This window comes from Peromyscus maniculatus, chromosome 6 (assembly GCF_049852395.1).
Source record: "Peromyscus maniculatus bairdii isolate BWxNUB_F1_BW_parent chromosome 6, HU_Pman_BW_mat_3.1, whole genome shotgun sequence".
Classification (NCBI taxonomy): Eukaryota; Metazoa; Chordata; class Mammalia; order Rodentia; family Cricetidae; genus Peromyscus; species Peromyscus maniculatus.
The window spans coordinates 20733160-20743634 of NC_134857.1; positions in this window are offsets into that span (position 1 = coordinate 20733160).

The window sequence follows — 10475 nt, forward strand, 5'->3', positions numbered from 1 at the left end:
TGTGGTATGGTTGAGCATTCCTTGAGTATATGCCCAAGAGTGGTATAGCTGCGTCTTGGGGGAGATTGATTCCCAATTTTCTAAGAAAGCACCATATTGATTTCCAAATTGGCTGAACAAGCTCGCATTCCCACCAGCAGTGGAGGAGAGTTCCCCTTGCTCCACATCCTCTCCAGCATTAGCTGTCTTCAGTGTTTTTGATCTTAGCCATTCTGACAGGTATGAGTCATTTTGATTGGCATTTCCCTGATAATTAGGGATGTGGAGCTATTCCTTAAATGTCTTTCACCCATTTGAGCTTCCTCTGTTGAGAATTCTCTGTCTAGTTCTATAGCCCACTTCTTAATTGGACTGTTGGGCATTTTGATGTCTAATTTCTTGAGTTCTTTATAAATTCTAGATATCAGTCCTCTGTGAGATGTGGGGTTGGTGAAGACCTTTTCCCATTCTGTAGGCTGTCGCTTTGTCTTGTTGACCGTGTCCTTTGCTCTACAAAAGCTTCTCAGTTTCAAGAGGTCCCATTGATTGATTGATTCTCTCGGTGTTTTGCTACCGGTATTATATTTAGGAAGTGATCTCCAGTGCCAATGCATTCAAGACTACTTCCTACTTTCTCTTCTAGCAGGTTCAGAGTAACTGGATTTATGTTGAGGTCTCTGATCCACTTTGACTTAAGTTTTGTACACGGTGACAGATATGGATCTATTTGCAGCCTTCTACATGTTGACATCCAATTATGCCAGCACCATTTGTTGAAGATGCTTTCTTTTTTCCATTGTACAGTTTTGGCTTCTTTATCAAAAATTATGTTCATAGGTGTGCAGATTAATGTCAGGGTCTTCAATTCAATTCCATTGATCCACATGTCAGTTTTTATGCCAGTACCAAGCTGTTTTTGTTACTGTAGCTTTATAGTAGAGCTTGATGTCAGCGATTGTGATGACTCAAGACATTGTTTTATTGTACAGGATTCTTTTGGCTATCCTGGATTTTTTTGTTTTTCCATCTGAAGTTGAGTATTGTTCTTTCCAGGTCTGTGAAGAATTGTGTTGGTATTTTGATGGTGATTGTATTGAAACTGTGGATTGCTTTTGGTAAGATTGCCATTTTTACTATATTAGTCCTACTTATTCATGAGCATGGGAGATCTTTCCATTTTCTGACATCTTCAATTTCTTTTTTTCAGAGACTTAAAGTTCTTGTCATATAGGTCCTTCACTTGCTTAGTTAGAGTTACCACAAGGTACTTTATATCATTTGTGGCTATTGTAAAGGGTGATGTATCTCTGATTTCCTTCTCAACCTGTTTGTCAATTGCATATAGGAGGGCTACTGATTTTTTGAGTTGATCTTGTATCCTGCTATGTTGCTGAAGGTGTTTATTTAGCTATATCAATTCCTTGGTGGAATCTTTGGGGTCACTCAAGTATACTATCATGTCATCTGCAAATAGGGAAAGCTTGACTTCTTCCTTTCCAATTTGTATCCCCTTAATCTCCTTATGTTTTCCTATTGCTCTGGCTAGAACTTCAAGTACTATATTGAATAAGTATGTGGAGAATGGACAGCCTTGCCTTGTTCCTGACTTTAGTGGAATCACGTTGAGTTTCTCTCCATTTAATTTGATGTTGGCTGTTGGCTTACTGTATATTGCCTTTATTATGTTTAGGTATGTTCCCTGTATTCCTGATTACTCCAAGACCTTTATCATGAAGGGGTGTTGGATTTTGTCAAATGCCTTTTCTGCATCTAGTGAGGTGATTATGTGGTTTCTATTTTTGAGTTTGTTTATACGGTGTATTATGTTGACGGACTTTCATATGTTGGACCACCCTTGCATCCCTGGGATGAAGCCTACTTGATCATGGGGGATAATTGTTTTGATGTATTCTTGGAATCCGTTTGCCAGTATTTCATTGAGTATTTTGCATCAATGTTCATGAGAGAGATCAATCTGTAGTTCCCTTTCTTTGTTGCATCTTTGTTTGGTTTAGGAATCAGGGTAATTGTAGCCTCATAGAAGGAGTTTGATAATTTTCCTTCTGCTTCTATTGTGTGGAACAATTTAAAGAGTATTGGTATTAACTCTTCTTTGAAGATGTAGTAGAATTCTGTGTTGAAAACATCTTGTCCTGGGCTTTTTTTGGGAGACTTTTAATGAGTGGTTCTGTTCCTTAGGGGTTATTGGTCTATTTAAATAGTTTATTTGGTCTTGCTTTAACTTAGATATTTGGTACCTATCAAGATAACTATCCATTTCTTTTAGATTTTCCAGTTTTGTGGAGTAGAGGTTTTTGAAGTATGACCTAATGATTCTCTGGATTTCCTCATTGTCTGTTGTTATGTCCCCATTTTCATTTCTGATTTTGTTAATTTGGATGCTCTCTCTCTGTCTTGGTTAGTTTGGATAAGGGCTTGTCTCTCTTATTGACTTTCTCAAAGAACCAACCCTTTGTTTCATTAATTTTTTTGTATTGTTCTCTTTGTTTCTATTTTATTGATTTCAGTTCTCAATTTGATAATTTCCTGGCATCTATTCTTCCTGGGAGACTTTGCTTCTTCCTATTCTAGAGCTTTCTGGTGTGCTGTTAAGTCACTAGTTTGAGATTTCTCCATCTTCTTTATGTGGGCATTTAGTGCTATGAATTTCCCTCTTAGCACTGCTTTCATAGTGTTCTGTAAGTTTGGGTATGTGGTGTCTTCATTTTCATTGATCTCTAGGAAGTCTTTAATTTCTTTCTTTATTTCTTCCTTAACTCATTAATGATTCAGTTGAGCATTATTAAGTTTTCATGAGATTGTAGGTTTTCTGTAGTTTTAGTTGTTGTTGAAATCTAACTTTAAACCATGGTGGTCTGATAGAACACAGGAGGTTATTCCACTTGTTTTGTATCTGTTGAGATATGCTTTGTGGCCAAGTATGTGGTCGATTTTAGAGAAGGTTCCATTGGGTGCTGAGAAGAAGGTACATTCTTTTTTGTTAGGACAGAATGTTCTGTAGCTATCAATTAAGTCCATTTCAGTCATAACATCAGTTAAGTCCTTTATTTCTCTGTTAAGTTTCGATTTGGGAGATCTTTCCAGTGGTGAAAGTTGGATGTTGAAGTCTTCTACTATTAATGTGTTGGGTTTTATATGTGATTTAAGCCTTAGTAATTTTTTTACATATGTGGGTGCCCTTGTATTTGTGGCATAAATGTTTAGAATTGAAACTTCATCTTTGTGGATCTTTCCTGTGATGATTATGTAGTGCCCTTCTTGATCTCTTTTGATTGATTTTAGTTTAAAGTCTATTTTGCTGGATATAAGGATGGCTACACCCGCTTGTTTCTTAAGACCATTTGATTGGAAAGTCTTTTCTCTGCCTTTTATTCTTAGGTAGTGTCTATCTTTGAATTTGAGGTGTGTTTCTTGTATGCAGCAGAAAGATGGGTCCTGCTTTTGTATCCATTCTGTTAGCCCGTGTCTTTTTATAGGTGAATTAAGTCCATTGATATTAAAGAATATCAGTGATTGTTCGTTCCTGTTATTTTTTGTTGTTGTTGGTAGTGTGTGTATACTTCTTTTCTTTTGGGTTTACTGTTGTGGGGTTATATATTGTCTGTGTTTTTGAGGCTGTATCTGACTTCTTTAGGTTGGAGTTTTCCTTCTAGTGCTTTCTGTAGGGCTGGATTTGTGGATAGGTATTGTTTAAAACTGGCTTTGTCTTGGAATGTCCTGTTCACTCTGTCTATGGTGATTGAAAGTTTTGCTGGGTATTTTATTCTAGGCTGGCATCCCTGGTCTCTTAGTGTCTGCATTACATCTTTCCAGGTTCTTCTGGCTTTCAAAGTCTCCATTGAGAAATTGGGTGTTATTCTGATGGGTTTTCCTTTATAAGTCACTTAGCCTTTTTCCTTTGCTTCTCTCAATATTCTTTCTTTATTCTGTATATTTAGTTGTTTAATTATTACATGGCAATGGGACTTTTTTTGGGGGGTCTAGTCTGTTTAGTATTCAATAGGTTTCTTGTATTCTCATAGGCATTTCCTTCTTTAAGTTGGAAAAGTTTTCTTCTATGAACTTGTTGAATATATTTTCTGTGCCTTTGAGTTGGTACTCTTCTCCTTCCTCTATCCCTATTATTCTTAGGTTTGGTCTTTTCATGGTGTCCCAAATTTCTTGGACATTTTGGGTCATGATTTTCTTGGCTTTAGTGTTTTCTTTGACTGATGAATCTATTTCTTCTACCATATCATCAATGCCAGAGATCCTCTGTTCCATCTCTTGCATTCTGTTGGTTTTACTTGCATCTGAAGTTCCTGTTCATTTACTCAGATTTTCTGTTTCCAGAATTCCCTCTGTTTGTGTCTTCTTCATATTTTCTATTTCCCCTTTCAGGTCTTGGACTGTTTCCCTCATCTGTTTCATTGCTTTTCATGATTTTTTTTCAGGGATTTATTGTTTTCTTCTGATTTATTTGTCCTTTCCTCTAGTTTTCTATAGTGTTCTTCCCATTTTTTGTTTGTCTGTTCCTCCATTTCATTTTTGATTTCTTCTTTATAAGCCTCTAGCATCATGATGTTATTCATAAGGTTGCTTGCAGAGAGCTGCATGGAGCCGCACCCTTAAGATGGCGCTGGCTTCCACTCTCCACCCTCCCAAAGGCGAGTGCTCTTCGTGATAAACAACTCCTTATTAGGCTTGGCTGGAATTGTGTGTTGTTTGTGTATGCGTGGACCTATGGACAGTGCCCACGTGGCTGTCCAGGGTTGGTAGCTCAGGCCTACTTAAGGGCTGGGAGAGGCTTGTCTAGGGAGAGACATCGCTGTTAATAAGGTCCTGAATAAACTGATTAAAGAAGAGCTTTGGTGTTGCATCATCCTGGCTGGTCGAGGGCGTCTCGACAAGTGGTGGCCCGAAAGGGGAATTCCTTCCACATCTCTCCATGGAGCTTAGAACTTTCTGCAGTCAGGGGGTATACCAGCAAGTCAACAGGGAAATTGGGGATCCACAATAAAAGCAGGTTTTTCCACTCTCACCTGTAGATAAAGGGAGAGTGATACAGCAGAGCCACGACCACAGCGGATGGTACAACCGAAACTGAAAGGCTGGGGCTGTTTGGTAAAGGCTCTGAGAAACCTCTAAAATTGAGGAAGAAAGGATATAGTAAGATGGGTGCTTCTTCATCGCACCCAATTTTTCTGGCTCTTAATGAGCTTCTTCTTTCTAAAAAATTAAAAATAAAAAGAAGTACTTTAAAAAGATTTTTAGAGGAATGTGACATAGTGGCTCCGTGGTTTGCTGTCTCGGGGAGCCTTACAGTGTCATCCTGGGAGAAGTTAGGGTGTGATCTGGACTTTGCTGTGGAACAGGGTACACTTAAACATGGAGTCATACCAGTCTGGAAGTTAGTAAGAGGATGCCTAGAAGATCAAAGGTGTAGCGAGGCCATTGAGAACGGCCAAGCTGTGCTTGAAATGTTACAGGAGGAAAAATCAGAGAAGGCTGCTTCAGAAATACAGGAGCGGGCAAGAAAGGAGACAAAGGGGACAAGAAAAACCACACAAGCTTGTATCCCTGCTTATCCGACCTAGAGGATACTGGTGCCTCAGATCCTTCCGATTCCATCTTGGATGACGAAGATGTAGAATCCATCTGTGAGTCACTCCAACGACTAAAAGTAAGGAAGAAAAGAAAAGAGAGGGAGCGGAAGGATGACAGAACACTAGAAGGGAAGTACGATAGACCGTTTCCTTCGGCTCCCCCTCCATATCCTGGGGCAATGGGAGCTGAAGGAGGGGTATCATTTAATCCCAGGGTATTGAGAAAGGTTAGGACAGAAATGCAGGTCGCTTTTCCAGTATTCAATAATGCCCAGAATCAGAGATACCATGAACCCCTCGATTTCAAAACTATTAAGCAGTTAGCTGAATCTGTTAGAACATATGGCATCACAGCTTCCTTTACGGTAGCTCAGCTGGAAGCTCTACATAGATATGCTATGACACCATCAGATTGGATGAATCTTGCCAGAGCTTGTTTAACCTCTGGACAGTACCTGGATTGGAAAGCCTTTTTAATAGAATTTGCTAATGAACAAGCTGCGATTAATAGAGCCGCAGGTGGAGCTCAAACTGCATGGGATTTGGATATGCTTCTAGGTCAAGGTAGATTTGCAAATCAACAAAATGGGTACCCTGTTCAGGTGTATGAGCAAATTAACAATATTGCTACCAGAGCTTGGAAGGCGTTACCCAATAGAGGAGAGGTTAGTGGCAATCTCACTAAAATTGTCCAAGGACTCATGGAAACTTTCTCAGACTTTGTAGCTCACCTAGTGGATGCAGCTGGAAAGATATTTGGTGATCCTGATGCAGCCATGCCACTAATTAAGCAATTGGTTTATGAGCAGTGCACTAAGGAATTTAGAGCTGCCATTACACCTTACAAAACTAAAGGAGTGGAGGTTAGGATGAAAGTATGTAGGGAATTAGGGGGACCATTAACTAATGCTGGAACTGGCTGCTGCAGTTTTACAAACTAGTCAGAAAGAGAGCAGGGGGCACTGGGACCTGCTTCCAATGTGGTAAATTGGGGCATATGAGACATAATTGCCCCCAAGGAGGAAGTAATGAAGGGGGAAGTAACCAGAGACCAGGAAGTGGCCAACGCCCTGTCCCAGGACTGTGTCCTAAATGTAAGAAAGGAAAACACTGGGCAAACGAATGCAGGTCAGTTAAGACATTAATGGACAACCTCTGGGTAATAATACTCTTCCAAAAAACGGACAGTGCCCCCCCAGCCTCAGGGCCCACAAATATATGGGGCAATGGAGGATCAGAGACAGGAAAGGAACCAAGAGCAGTGGCCGACCCTCAGACATCCCAAACACCGTGGCGAGCCACTGCAGGTTCAGCAGGATTGGACCTCCGTGCCACCACCAGACTCGTATTGACCCCGCAAATGGGGGTGCAAATAGTGGAGTCTGATTTCCAAGGCCCCCTTGACCCTGGGACAGTGGGATTACTAATAGGGAGATCATCTACTACATTAAGGGGATTGCGAATCCATCCTGGGATAATTGACCCAGATTATACCGGTGTAGTTAAAATCATGGTTGAATCACCAAAAGGAATTACTGCCATTTCCCCAGGAGACAGAATTGCACAGCTTATCCTGTTACCCAGCTTACATGATTCTCACCCAGCCTATGACAAGGAAATTGGAAGCAAGGGATTTGGATCTTCAGGAACAGATTTAACATTTTTATCTTTAGATTTAGATCAGAGACCCACATTACAGTTAACCATTAATGGCACTAAGATCATGGGACTTCTGGATACTGGAGCGGATCATAGTATCATAGCTAGCAAAGATTGGCCTCAAGGTTGGCCTATACAGGTTTCCTCACAAACACTGCAAGGATTGGGTTATGCTAGTGCTCCTAATATTAGTGCAAATTTGTTAAATTGGCAAGATGCAAAAGGTCATTCTGGTGTTATGCAACCCTATGTTCTTGAACTTCCAGTGTCCCTTTGGGGGAGGGATCTTATGAAATCTATGGGCTTTAAATTGAGTAATGAGTATTCCAAGGAATCTCAAAATATCATGAAAAGTATGGGGTGTCATCCTAATTTTGGCTTAGGCAAATATTTACAAGGCAGAAAGGAGCCGATACAAGCAGTACCGAGGAAGCCCAAACAAGGATTGGGTTTTTCCTAGGGGCTGCTGAGGAGGGTATTCCCATATCCTGGATAATGGAGGAGCCAGTGTAGGTTCCTCAGTGGCCACTCTCCTCCGAGAAATCACTTGCTGCACGCCAATTAGTAAAAGACCAATTGGAGGAAGGGCACATTAAACCTTCCCTTTCTCCCTGGAATACACCCATATTTGTCATCAAAAAGAAATCAGGAAAATGGAGATTGTTACATGATCTTAGAGCTATAAATGAGCAAATGAGAATTAAGGGCCCTGTAAAATGTGGTCTTCCATTGCTGTCAGCCTTACCTGAAAATTGGCCTATTATTGTGGTAGATATTAAGCACTGCTTCTTTTCCATTCTGCTGAATAGTAAAGATAGTGAGAGATTCGCTTTCACTTTACCATCCACTAATCATGACGAACCTGATAAAAGATATCAGTGGGTTCTTTTGCCACAAGGCATGGCCAATCGTCCTACCATGTGTCAACTGTTCATAGCTACTGCTTTAGAACCCTTGAGAGCACGTTTTCCTGGCCTAAGATGCCTCCATTATATGGATGACATACTGTTAGCAGCTAAAGAGGAGAGCATTTTGCAAGCAGCATATAGCTCACTTGTGGAACTGCTGAAACAAAAGGGACCTTATCGCCGCTGAGAAGGTGCAACAGAGCAAAGCTGTCACTTATCTTGGCTCTAAAATAACTAATTGTCATATCATGCCACAGAAAGTAGAATTGAGGAAGGATCATCTTTGCACATTGAATGAGTTTCAGAAATTATTAAAAGATATAAATTGGATAAGAGGGAGTTTGGGAATGACCAACTATGAATTAAAACCATTATATGATGTTCTGATTAGAGATGCAGCTTTGGATTCACTGAGGCAGCTAACTAATGAAGCCCGAGAAGCCTTAATGAAAGTAGAGGACAGGCTACAAAGGGCTTTTCTTAAAAGAGTACAAAATAATGATGATATTACCCTATGCATTCTGCCTACCCTGTTACAACCTACAGGGATTTTATCCTTATTATGGATTTATGCTAAAATTTCACCTGCAAAATCAATTGAATATTATCCTACTGCTGTAGCATTACTTGCCCAGCAGGATATTCAGCAGTGTTTACAATATTTTGGCACATCACCACGAACTTAATTGTTCCTTATGATTCTACTCAGGTCAGGATACTATGTGCTACCATAGATGATTGGGCAATATTACGTTGTATCTACCCATAGATTGCCATTATCCTAAACATCCACTGTTAAATTTCTTTAAAGAACATCCAGTAGTTTTTCCTAAGTAACTGCTTCCCAGCCCATCCCAGGAGCCAGTGTTATATTTACGGATGGGTCTAAGACAGGCTGTGATGATTATATGGTGGATACTACTGAACCTGTAAAGCATCAATTCTTATCAAGTGCACCTCAACAGGTAGAAATTTCAATAGTTCTTGAAGTCTTTAAGGCTTGTCCATTCGCATTTAAATTAGTGACAGATTCTAGTTATGTTGTTAATGCCTTAAAAAGCCTTGAATGTGCGGGACCCCTCAAATCTTCTAGTCCTGTTAGCTCATTGTTTGACCAATTACAGAAACTGATCTGGCAGCGTAGGAATCCCTTTTTTTGTGCAGCACATCCATGCACATACCGGTCTGCCAGGCCCATTGGCTAAAGGCAGGAGTGGATGTTTGTGGCTTCTGCCATACAATGAGCACATGCTTTCCATAAAGAATTTCATGTTAATGCAAGGACATTACAACAAAAGTTTTCTATCTCACGTGCTGATGCATGAAAGGTGGTACTAGATTGTCCTCAATGTGTTATTTTTCATCTTCCTCCTGGATTAGGAGTTAACCCTTGTGGCTTGCTCCCCCTAAAAATATGGCAAATGGATGTTACACACATCTCTGAATTTGGACGTGTCAAATACATACATGTATCTGTTGATACCTGCTCTGGAATCATTCACGCCACCCCAATGGCGGGAGAGAAAGCATCTCATGTTATTGCTCATTGCTTAGAAGCTTGGGCAGCATGGGGCAAGCCTCAACAGTTGAAAACAGACAATGGTCCTGCATATACCGGAAAGAAGTTCGCCTCCTTTTGTCAACAGATGAATGTGTAACTTGTACATGGCCTACCATATAATCCACAGGGCCAAGGCATTGTGGAGCATGCTCATCACTCCTTGAAGGAATTACTTCAAAAACAAAAAGGGGGACTAGGCTATGGCCGTACCCCTAAGGACAGACTCTCGCATTATTTACCCTGAATTTTTTGAACTTGGATGCCTCAAATTGTTCAGCTGCGGAGAGACATCATTGTCAGCACAGTCCTTCTAAAGGAATGGTAAAATGGAAAGATGCCTTGACGGGTGTTTGGCATGGACCCGATCCCATGCTGACATGGACACGAGGTTCTGTTTGTGTTTTCCCCCAGGAACAGCAAGACCCGGTGTGGGTTCCTGAGTGCCTTGTGAGAAGAATCCATTGCCAAGAAGAACATGTCTGCGCAGACAATGATCAGCCTATTGGTGCTACTGATGATTCGGCTAGGAACGACGCACCTGAGATGGGGGATCCTATCAGCTTTTCCGAAGCTAATGCCAGTCAGTCATGATGCCCTAGTGTTTCCCCATCTTTTTACCACCAACAAGAGGTTGTATTTGCCATTCCTCCTGCTAGATGCAGAGCTAGCCCCTATAAGGGAGAATAGATCCTTAGGAGAAGAAGGAATGCTATGCTTTACCCTTAAGCTAGATTTAAATAGTTCCAGGTTTTCTGATGGATG